Here is a 10,987-nt window from a genome sequence, read left to right as displayed (position 1 = left end):
AGCAGCCTGAGTGTCTTTTGTTAGTTTAGAGAAAGGGAAAGGACGGTGTATGCTACAGGGACAGCCAGATTAGTCTTTCATCATCATCATCATCATCATCATCATTAGCTGTTACTATCAAGGTCCACAAAAGAGCTGTTCCAGTAACCACTAATCGTTCTCTTTTTTTGCCAATTTGTATAGGGACAGGAAGGAAGCAGTGTTGTCAGGCAGTGAGGGTAATTTTAAAGACTTGCTGTTATTATTAGTTCCACAAAGGTTCTTTTCAGGACTGGTATCAGTGGTACAGTAATAGGCTTGTACATGTATAATATTCTTTCTTCCAAATATAGAAAGGATATTATACTTGACTGCTGCCCTTCTGCTGCAGTCTGCTAAACATTCACAACTCACTTGTTCCACAAAAGTTCTTATAAGGACTGGTAACTTGGTATAGGGTGCTACGGTACATAGGCTTGAGTGCGGTACAGTCTGCTGTTCTGTAAGGACCGCTATCGGTCCACAATAGATAGGGTTGACGTGCACCACTGCTGACCGCTGCCCTATACTGCAGCAGTCCTTCAGCGGTATAGGGACTGACGTACAGTCTGCTAAACACTAATACACAACCTGCTTGGTCCACAAAAGTTCTTATAAGGACTGGTAACTTGGTATAGGGTGCTACGGTACATAGGCTTGAGTGCGGTACAGTCTGCTGTTCTGTAAGGACCGCTATCGGTCCACAATAGATAGGGTTGACGTGCACCACTGCTGACCGCTGCCCTATACTGCAGCAGTCCTTCAGCGGTATAGGGACTGACGTACAGTCTGCTAAACACTAATACACAACCTGCTTGGTCCACAAAAGTTCTTATAAGGACTGGTAACTTGGTATAGGGTGCTACGGTACATAGGCTTGAGTGCGGTACAGTCTGCTGTTCTGTAAGGACCGCTATAGGTCCACAATAGATAGGGTTGACGTGCACCACTGCTGACCGCTCACCTATACTGCAGCAGTCCTTCAGCGGTATAGGGACTGACGTACAGTCTGCTAATCACTAACACACAACCTGCTTGTTCCACAAAAGTTCTTATAAGGACTGGTAACTTGGTATAGGGTGCTACGGTACATAGGCTTGAGTGCGGTACAGTCTGCTGTTCTGTAAGGACCGCTATCGGTCCACAATAGATAGGGTTGACGTGCACCACTGCTGACCGCTGCCCTATACTGCAGCAGTCCTTCAGCGGTATAGGGACTGACGTACAGTCTGCTAATCACTAACACACAACCTGCTTGTTCCACAAAAGTTCTTATAAGGACTGGTAACTTGGTATAGGGTGCTACGGTACATAGGCTTGAGTGCGGTACAGTCTGCTGTTCTGTAAGGACCGCTATCGGTCCACAATAGATAGGGTTGACGTGCACCACTGCTGACCGCTGCCCTATACTGCAGCAGTCCTTCAGCGGTATAGGGACTGACGTACAGTCTGCTAAACACTAATACACAACCTGCTTGGTCCACAAAAGTTCTTATAAGGACTGGTAACTTGGTATAGGGTGCTACGGTACATAGGCTTGAGTGCGGTACAGTCTGCTGTTCTGTAAGGACCGCTATAGGTCCACAATAGATAGGGTTGACGTGCACCACTGCTGACCGCTCACCTATACTGCAGCAGTCCTTCAGCGGTATAGGGACTGACGTACAGTCTGCTAATCACTAACACACAACCTGCTTGTTCCACAAAAGTTCTTATAAGGACTGGTAACTTGGTATAGGGTGCTACGGTACATAGGCTTGAGTGCGGTACAGTCTGCTGTTCTGTAAGGACCGCTATCGGTCCACAATAGATAGGGTTGACGTGCACCACTGCTGACCGCTGCCCTATACTGCAGCAGTCCTTCAGCGGTATAGGGACTGACGTACAGTCTGCTAATCACTAACACACAACCTGCTTGTTCCACAAAAGTTCTTATAAGGACTGGTAACTTGGTATAGGGTGCTACGGTACATAGGCTTGAGTGCGGTACAGTCTGCTGTTCTGTAAGGACCGCTATCGGTCCACAATAGATAGGGTTGACGTGCACCACTGCTGACCGCTGCCCTATACTGCAGCAGTCCTTCAGCGGTATAGGGACTGACGTACAGTCTGCTAATCACTAACACACAACCTGCTTGTTCCACAAAAGTTCTTATAAGGACTGGTAACTTGGTATAGGGTGCTACGGTACATAGGCTTGAGTGCGGTACAGTCTGCTGTTCTGTAAGGACCGCTATCGGTCCACAATAGATAGGGTTGACGTGCACCACTGCTGACCGCTGCCCTATACTGCAGCAGTCCTTCAGCGGTATAGGGACTGACGTACAGTCTGCTAATCACTAACACACAACCTGCTTGTTCCACAAAAGTTCTTATAAGGACTGGTAACTTGGTATAGGGTGCTACGGTACATAGGCTTGAGTGCGGTACAGTCTGCTGTTCTGTAAGGACCGCTATCGGTCCACAATAGATAGGGTTGACGTGCACAACTGCTGACCGCTGCCCTATACTGCAGCAGTCCTTCAGCGGTATAGGGACTGACGTACAGTCTGCTAAACACTAATACACAACCTGCTTGGTCCACAAAAGTTCTTATAAGGACTGGTAACTTGGTATAGGGTGCTACGGTACATAGGCTTGAGTGCGGTACAGTCTGCTGTTCTGTAAGGACCGCTATAGGTCCACAATAGATAGGGTTGACGTGCACCACTGCTGACCGCTCACCTATACTGCAGCAGTCCTTCAGCGGTATAGGGACTAAGAGTTTTGTCACAGGGTCATTTAAAAAATGACATGCAGAGGAAGAGGCAGGCCCTTCCGCAGGGGTGGTAGGGGTAGGGCAGGAGCAACAGGCTTGAGCCAAAGTGGGAAGTTGCAGAAGGTGCGTTCAATTACTTTAAAGGATGCACCAGACTTGGTTGAGTGGCTCGCTCAGCCTTACTCTTCTGCACCCTCCTCATCCTCTCGATCTGCACCCTCTTCTTCACTCTCTGCTATGTGCACCCCCAAAGACACTACCACCAACAACACGACCACCACCACCACCACCACATACCTTCCGCTTGAGTCACTGGAATTATTTTCCGATCCATATCAAGAGGACATTTCTGATGCGCAGCCACTCTTGGTATTGGATCAGGAAGAGGAGGTAGCAACAAGCGCTACTCAGCAGTCTGACGCCAGTACCCAGATCAGCCCAAGGAGGAGGTTGGTCCCCGGTGTTGCTGCCTACTCCGAGATCTCTACTTATAGCGGTGGGGAAGGTGACGTTGATGATGACGTGTCTAGTGATGTCACGTGGGTGCCCACAAGAGAGGAAGAGGAGGGGAGTTCAGAGGGAGATATGGACCAGCAGATAGGGAGGAGAAGCAGCAATGACTTACATTGCACAGCAGGGACAAAGCAGACTGCAAATGTATCAGGAGCGAGTCATCGACCATGTACGGTCACATCTGGCGCTCCCAGGACACCGGCACATGGCTCCGCAGTGTGGGCTTTTTTTAACGTGTCCGCTGCTGACAATAGCGTTGCCATCTGCAATCTTTGCAGTCAACGCGTTAGTCGCGGTAAGCCCAATACTCACCTAGGGACGACCGCCTTAAGAAGGCACATGAGCAGCCATCACCGAGCCCAGTGGGAGCAACGGAACACACAAAGCCACACTGCAGGCTCTCACCGTCCAGCCTCGTCTTCTACTTCTCCTTCTCCTCTCTCCTCACAATTGTCCTCCACTCCACCTTCCATCACGCCAAGCTCACATTTTTCTGCAAAAAGGCAGGCTTCCGTGGGCCTAATGTTTGAGCGTAAAAAAATGATGATGCCGGATAACCCTCTTGCCCAACGGTTGGCGGCTGGCTTGTCAGAACTCATAGCCCGCCAACTACTGCCATATAAACTGGTGGACTCGGAGGCCTTTCGCAAATTTGTGGCCATTGGAACACCACAATGGAAGGTCCCAGGAAGGAAGTATTTCTCAGAGAAGGGCATCCCAGAGCTATATGGCCATGTTCAGCGGCAAGTGAATGTATCTCTGGCACACAGTGTCGGTGCCAAGATACATCTGACCACAGACACGTGGTCTAGCAAACACGGGCAGGGAAGGTATATCAGTTTTACTGCCCACTGGGTGAACCTTCTGACGGCCGTCAAGCATGTAACCCGTGGCACCCGTGTAGATTTGGTTTTACCGCCACGGATTGCATGCAGGCCTGACTCTTCTTCTCCTCCTCCTACTCCATCCTCCTCCCTCTCCTCCTCAGCTGCCTCCTCCTTTTCCGCTGCTAGCGTCTCTTCCACTGCACCGCCCAAGCTCCCCAGAACCTATTCCACATGCCAGGTGAGACGTTGCCATGCCGTGCTGCGTCTGTTGTGCCTGGAAGCAAAGAGCCACACTGGCCCGGCACTCCTTTCAGCTTTGCGTTCACAGGCAGATGAGTGGCTAACACCGCTCAATTTGACAGTTGGTAAAGTGGTGTGTGACAACGGTGCCAATCTGCTTAGCGCATTGAAACAGGGCAAAATCACGCACGTGCCGTGCATGGCACACGTCTTAAACTTGGTCGTGCAGCGATTCCTTGTCAAATACCCTGGGGTCCAGGACATCTTGCGGCAGGCAAGGAAAATCTCGGCCCATTTCAGAAGATCTTACACGGCCATGGCTCGCCTTGCTGACATTCAGCGGCGACACCATCTGCCGGTCAGACGTCTTATTTGCGATTGCCCGACGCGATGGAACTCAACCTTCTATATGCTTGATAGGCTGCTCCAGCAGAAACGTGCAGTTAACGTCTACCTGTATGAACTCTGCGAAAGAAACGGTTCTGGGGAGCTGGGTTTTTTTTCACCGCGCCAGTGGCTGCTCATGCGCGACACATGCAGACTTCTGCGGCCATTTGAGGAGATCACCAAACTGGTCAGTCGCAGCCATGGCGCCATCAGTGACATGGTACCTTATGCCTTCTTTCTGGAGCGTGCATTGCGTCGTGTCATTGATCAGGCTGTGGAGGAGCAGGAGCGGGAAGATGAGGAAGTCGCAATGCTGGATGAATTCCCAGGGGGGGCTACTCTATCTGAGACAAGTCAACAACAGGAGTCTGATGAGGAGTCAGAGGAGGATGGTGCCGGGGCGGATGAGCAGGAGCAAGAAGAGCATGCTTTAAACCTTTCTGGGATCCCTGTTGTGCGTGGATGGGGAGAGGAGAATGAAGAGGACGACATTATCCTGGATGATGAGCAGGAGCCAGGCCACCACACCGCTTCCACTTTAGTGCAAATGGGGGCCTTCATGCTCCAGTGTTTTAATAGGGACCCCCGTATAAAAAGCATGAGGGTCAAGGACCAGTACTGGGTGGCAACGTACTTAGACCCCCGGTACAAACACAAAATGGCGGAAATGTTACCGCCGTCGCAGAGGGCTGTCAGAATGCAGCACTTCCAGGCCTTGCTTCGAGAAATGCTGCATTCTGCTTTTGCGTGCGCTGGCAGAGGAGCAATTCCCACTCCCAGAGAAGGATTTGCGGGTACCAATCCAACAGCGCCTGCAAGAAGAGGCCGGTTTGAAGATGTGTTGGTGACTTCGGATATGAGGTCATTCTTTCAGCCGACCCATCGACAGGTGTCATCCGGATCCAGCATCAGGGAACGCCTAGACCGTCAGGTGTCCGACTACATTGGGTTAACGGCCGATGTGGACGCTCTGAGGAGTGATGAACCCCTAGACTACTGGGTGGGCAGGCTTGACCTCTGGCCAGAGCTTGCCCAATTTGCAATCGAACTGTTGGCTTGCCCCTCATCCAGTGTCCTGTCCGAAAGGACGTTCAGCGCAGCAGGGGGGATTGTGACCGATAAGCGTACTCGCCTAGCTCACCACAGTGTTAACTACCTCACATTTCTAAAAATGAATGAGGCATGGATCTCGGAGGAATTCAACACATGTGACCAGTAGACCATGTATATGTCTATAAACTATTTTTTTAATCAAGCACACAGACCTTCTTAATTCATTTGGCTCACTTCCTTGACCCAAAAAAGCACACCGTACTATATGCCCCTACCCTCCTCTTTGAAGAGGTTGAGCGGTGTCATATTTCTACTGGGGCTGCTTATGATATCCCTGTGCTGTGCTGACTTCCTCCTGGGGGTTCTTATTATGAAGGGATCACACTATCCCTGTGCTGTGCTGACTTCCTCCTGGGGGTTCTTATTATGAGGGGATCACACCATCCCTGTGCTGTGCTGACTTCCTCCTGGGGCTGCTTACGGTGCTGCTGTCAGTGCTGTATGTCACGGTGCTGCTGTCAGCGCTGTATGTCACGGTGCTGCTGTCAGCGCTGTATGTCACGGTGCTGCTGTCAGCGCTGTATGTCACGGTGCTGCTGTCAGCGCTGTATGTCACGGTGCTGCTGTCAGCGCTGTATGTCACGGTGCTGCTGTCAGCGCTGTATGTCACGGTGCTGCTGTCAGCGCTGTATGTCACGGTGCTGCTGTCAGCGCTGTATGTCACGGTGCTGCTGTCAGCGCTGTATGTCACGGTGCTGCTGTCAGCGCTGTATGTCACGGTGCTGCTGTCAGCGCTGTATGTCACGGTGCTGCTGTCAGTGCTCTGTATTACGGTGCTGCTGTCAGATGCCTCTATCACGGTGCATGTGTCATTCCGGTATGTCACGCTGCTGGTGATCATCTCCTGCACCCTCTTCTTTGCCTACCCTGGTCCCTGACCTTCCCTCTCCTCCATTGCCTTCATTAGCTCCATAGTCCTGAATTGTTAGAACAATTTCCCAAATAAAATAAAAATGCTTGTAGTTATCGATCCCAAATTCACCTCATACATGTATTATGTCATTGTCCAGATGGTGGGACTACGTTTTACCCCCTAATAATTACCACGTGGCCGCAAATTCGACATGAAGGTTTGCAAAGTTCGCCTCCCATTGAAGTCAATGGGGCCCGCGGCGAACGTTCTGTTTCGCGAACGTTTGGGTCCGTTCGCATTTCGCGTTCGCGAAACGTCCCGTCGGAAGTTCGTCCATCACTAATCCTTTGTAACAGAATAATGCATGTTTGTAGTGTGTGGTGTGTGTATGTTTATGCATACTATATATATATATATATATATATATATATATATATATACATATACACACACACGCACACGAAATATAAGATATCTATCTATTCATCTAGCTATCTATACACACACATTACTGTGCAAAAGTTTTAGGCAGGTGTGAAAAATGCTGTAATTTGAAAAAAATTGAAAATGCTTTCAGAAATATAAATGTTAATTTTTTTTTTTTTTTAATCAAGTTCATTTTTTTAAATTAAGCAAAATATAAAGTAAATAAAAAGAGGAGAAAGCCAAATCAAATCAATAGTTGACATGACCAACCTTTGCTGCAAAACAGCATAAATTCCTCTAGGTACACTTGCATACAGTTTTTAATGGAACATGGCAGGTAGGTCGTTCCAAACATCGAATGGCACGTACACACGACCGGATTTTCCGGCACACTAGGTCCGGCGGTCTTCCCGACGGACTTTCGGCGGATTTCCGACGGACTTTCTGAATGAACGGACTTGGCCACACACAATCACACCAAAGTCAGACGGATTCAAACGTGATGACGTACGACCGGACTAGAATAAGGAAGTTCATAGTCAGTAGCCAATAGCTGCCCTATCGTCGGTTTTCGTCCGTCGGACTAGCATACAGACGAGCGGATTTCTCCATAGGAACTGGGTACGGTTGGACTTCCCGGCGGAAAAATTTGAAACATGTTCTATTTATAAAGTCCATCAGAGTTTTGGACAGCAAAGGTCCGATGGAGACCACAAACAATCGAATTGTCCGACGGATTCGTTCCTTCGGACCTAGGCTGCCTCAGAAATGTCTGTCTCTTCAGGTAATCCCAGACAGACTTGATTATGTTGGGATCAGAGCTCTGGTGGGAGCCAAACCATCACTTCCAGGACTCCTTGTTCTTCTTTATGATGATGATAGTTCATAATAGACATGTGCGATTTGTTTCGTACGAATCTCAAATTCGTACGAATTTCCCTAAATTCGTACGTTCAGGAGGATCCGAAATACGAATTGCCATGCGTCCGAATTTTGTACGAAATACGAACTTTTGTTTACGAATCCGAAGGAGGAAGTCAGCACAGCACAGGGATGGTGGGAGCCCCTCAACTAACGAAAATTCGTATTTCGGATAGGAAATTCTTCAACGGAATTTCGTATTTCGGATAAAAACCAAACTTCCATCAGCATAGACTGTCATATTGAGGTATATTTTTGCCTTTAAATTCATCGTAACGAACATTCATACAAGTTAACGAACCTAACGACAATTCGTATTTCATACGAATTTACATTGAATTTCGGACACGAAATACGAAGTACGAATTAATTTTAATACGAACCGTATTGGAACAGAACAAAACAAATTTATTGACGGTGCCCATGTCTAGTTCATAATGACATTGACTGTATACCTAGGGTCGTTCTCCTGCTGCACAATAAATTTAGGGCTAATCACAAGCCTCCCTGATGGCATGGAATGATGGATAAGTATCTGTCTGTATTTCTCAGCATTGAGGACACCATTGATTCTGACCAGATCTCCAACTCAATTTGCAGAAATGCAGCCCCGAACTTGCAAGGAACCTCCACCATGTTTTACTGTTGCCTGCAGACACTCATTATTGTATCACCATCTAGCCCTTCGCCAAACAAACTGCCTCCTGCTACAGCCAGATACTTCAAATTTTGACTCATGAGGCCAGAGCACCTGCACCCCAGTTCCTATGCTTTTGTGCATAGTTGAGTCGCCTGCCTTGTTTCCATGTCAGACAGGGCCGTTTTTAAGGCAGGGCAAAGGGGGCAGCTACCCTGGACCCTGTCATTGTTGTGGGGCCCAAAGCACCTGCCTTATACTTGCCAACTATCCCAGTTTAAATTTTCTTGTCTCTTGCTGTGTCCTGATGTCTCAGTGTGAAATGCTGCTACTAATGCTGCCCAGCTCTGCCCTATTGTTGTGTACAGATGACTCACCTACAGACCCTGTGTTTACATGGAAATGACCAGCATTCATATGTAAATAGCAGCATCATTCATATGTAAATAGCAGCAGCATTCATATGTAAATAGCTGAATAGATATGTAAATAAAGGCGGCATCCATATGTATAGCATTACCCCTGGAGTGAGGAGATGATGTGCTGTAACCTATAGCAACTAATCAGTGAGCTGTAATGTGTGCTGTAACCTCTAGCAACCAGTCAGTGAGCGGTAATGATACACTGTAACCTCTGGCAACCAATCGCAATAGCTGTCTGATCTGATTCAGTAAACTCATTTTGAGTCTAGCTGCTATTTTTTGCATGTCTCAGAGCATGTGGAGAGCAAAACTGCATGGGGGGGGGGGGGGGGGCCAAGAAAAGTTTTGCCCAGGGTTCAATCAATATTAGCAACTGCCCTGACGTCAGAGGTATGGCTTTTTGGTTGCAATTCTTACATGAAGACCACTTCTGGACAGACTTCTCCATACAGTAGATGGGTGAACTTGGGTCCCACTGGTTTCTGCCAGTTCTGTGCTGATGGCACTGCTAAACATCTTTCGATTTCAAAGGCAAATAAGCTTGATGTGCCTTTCATCTACTGCATTCATTTTCTATGGTCGACCACTGCTTCTATGGTCTTGAAACATTGCTTCTTTGTGCTTCTTCAAAAGAGCTTGAACAGCACATCTTGAAACCCCAGTCTGTTTTAAGCCCTTGCCTATGCAGTATAACTGTCTTGTTGCTATCCTCAGTCTTGCCATGGTGTATAACCTATGACATGAAACTGTCTTCCCCAACGTCACCATAGCAGAGTTTGAATGTTCATCACCTAGTTTTAAGTCTCCTACACAGCTGTTTCTGTTTCATTTAATGACTGTGTTTTAACCTACATATGACATTGATGATCATTAGCACCTGCTTGGTATATTTGGTTAATCATACACTTGACTCGAATCCTACAAAATCCCTGACTTTGTACAATTGTACAAAGTGTGCAAGTCTAAGATCTGATGCCTCTTGTCAAGGTGACCACTGGTTGGAAATCCAAATTTTTACAATAAAGTGTCTGTCATGCCAAAACATTTTTTTAGTAGAACTCCTGTTGGGTTTTTATGCTATCTATGGCTCCATTACAAAGGGTTACACTCTGCTTCCTGCCCTACTCCAGGCAGAAAATTAGGTCAAATCTGCAACAGCAAGACATACAGAAATAAAAGTCCTACATGGGATCTCACCTTCTCTTGCTCTGCTAAAGAAATTTATCATGTCCATCGCTGGTGCTATCGGCAAGTTAACGTCACTTCCTGTCTAGTAAAACGTTCTCTAACAGACCTCTGGATATCAGTAAACACTTAAAATTCTAAGTTTCCCCCACCCAAACTACTAAAAAAAAAAAAATGTTTTCATTATTAAAATGTCAAATCTGTGCTTTCTGCTCAAATTGGGGAGATTTCCCCTCATTATTCTGGCTTCCATCATCTAGACCTCAAGTTTGGAGAACTCTCCCCAAAGGAGTCACAGACAGCAGCAAAAAAGTATCATAGAGATTCCAACTATTTCCCACTCTACGAAATAATGTTTTAATTTCTGTTTCTGTCCTCATTGAGATTTCCTCTTATTTTCTGTTCTGTCTGGCATTTGTCAAATAAGTCGTGAGAGGAGATCTCATCAATGAGGAAACAGGAAGCGATAAAATCTGAACAGATGTTATCTGCAAAGACCTGACAATTCCAAATTCTCAGTAAAATTGGCTTGAGATACAGTTAGCTTACCTCCTGAAACTATACTTAAAGAGGAACTAAACCCTCCTATCCTTTACAATCAAGGAAGCTTCCATCATTGCCTCTATTTAATCTGCAGTTGCCATGGTGCTGCGTAAGTGATCAGCTGTGATATCAGCCATTTGATAG

This window comes from Lithobates pipiens, unplaced genomic scaffold, assembly GCF_037356315.1.
Source record: "Lithobates pipiens isolate NorthernLeopardFrog02 unplaced genomic scaffold, aLitPip1_a1.2 Scaffold_13, whole genome shotgun sequence".
Lineage (NCBI taxonomy): Eukaryota > Metazoa > Chordata > Amphibia > Anura > Ranidae > Lithobates > Lithobates pipiens.
Note: the sequence above shows the minus strand (reverse complement) of the source record.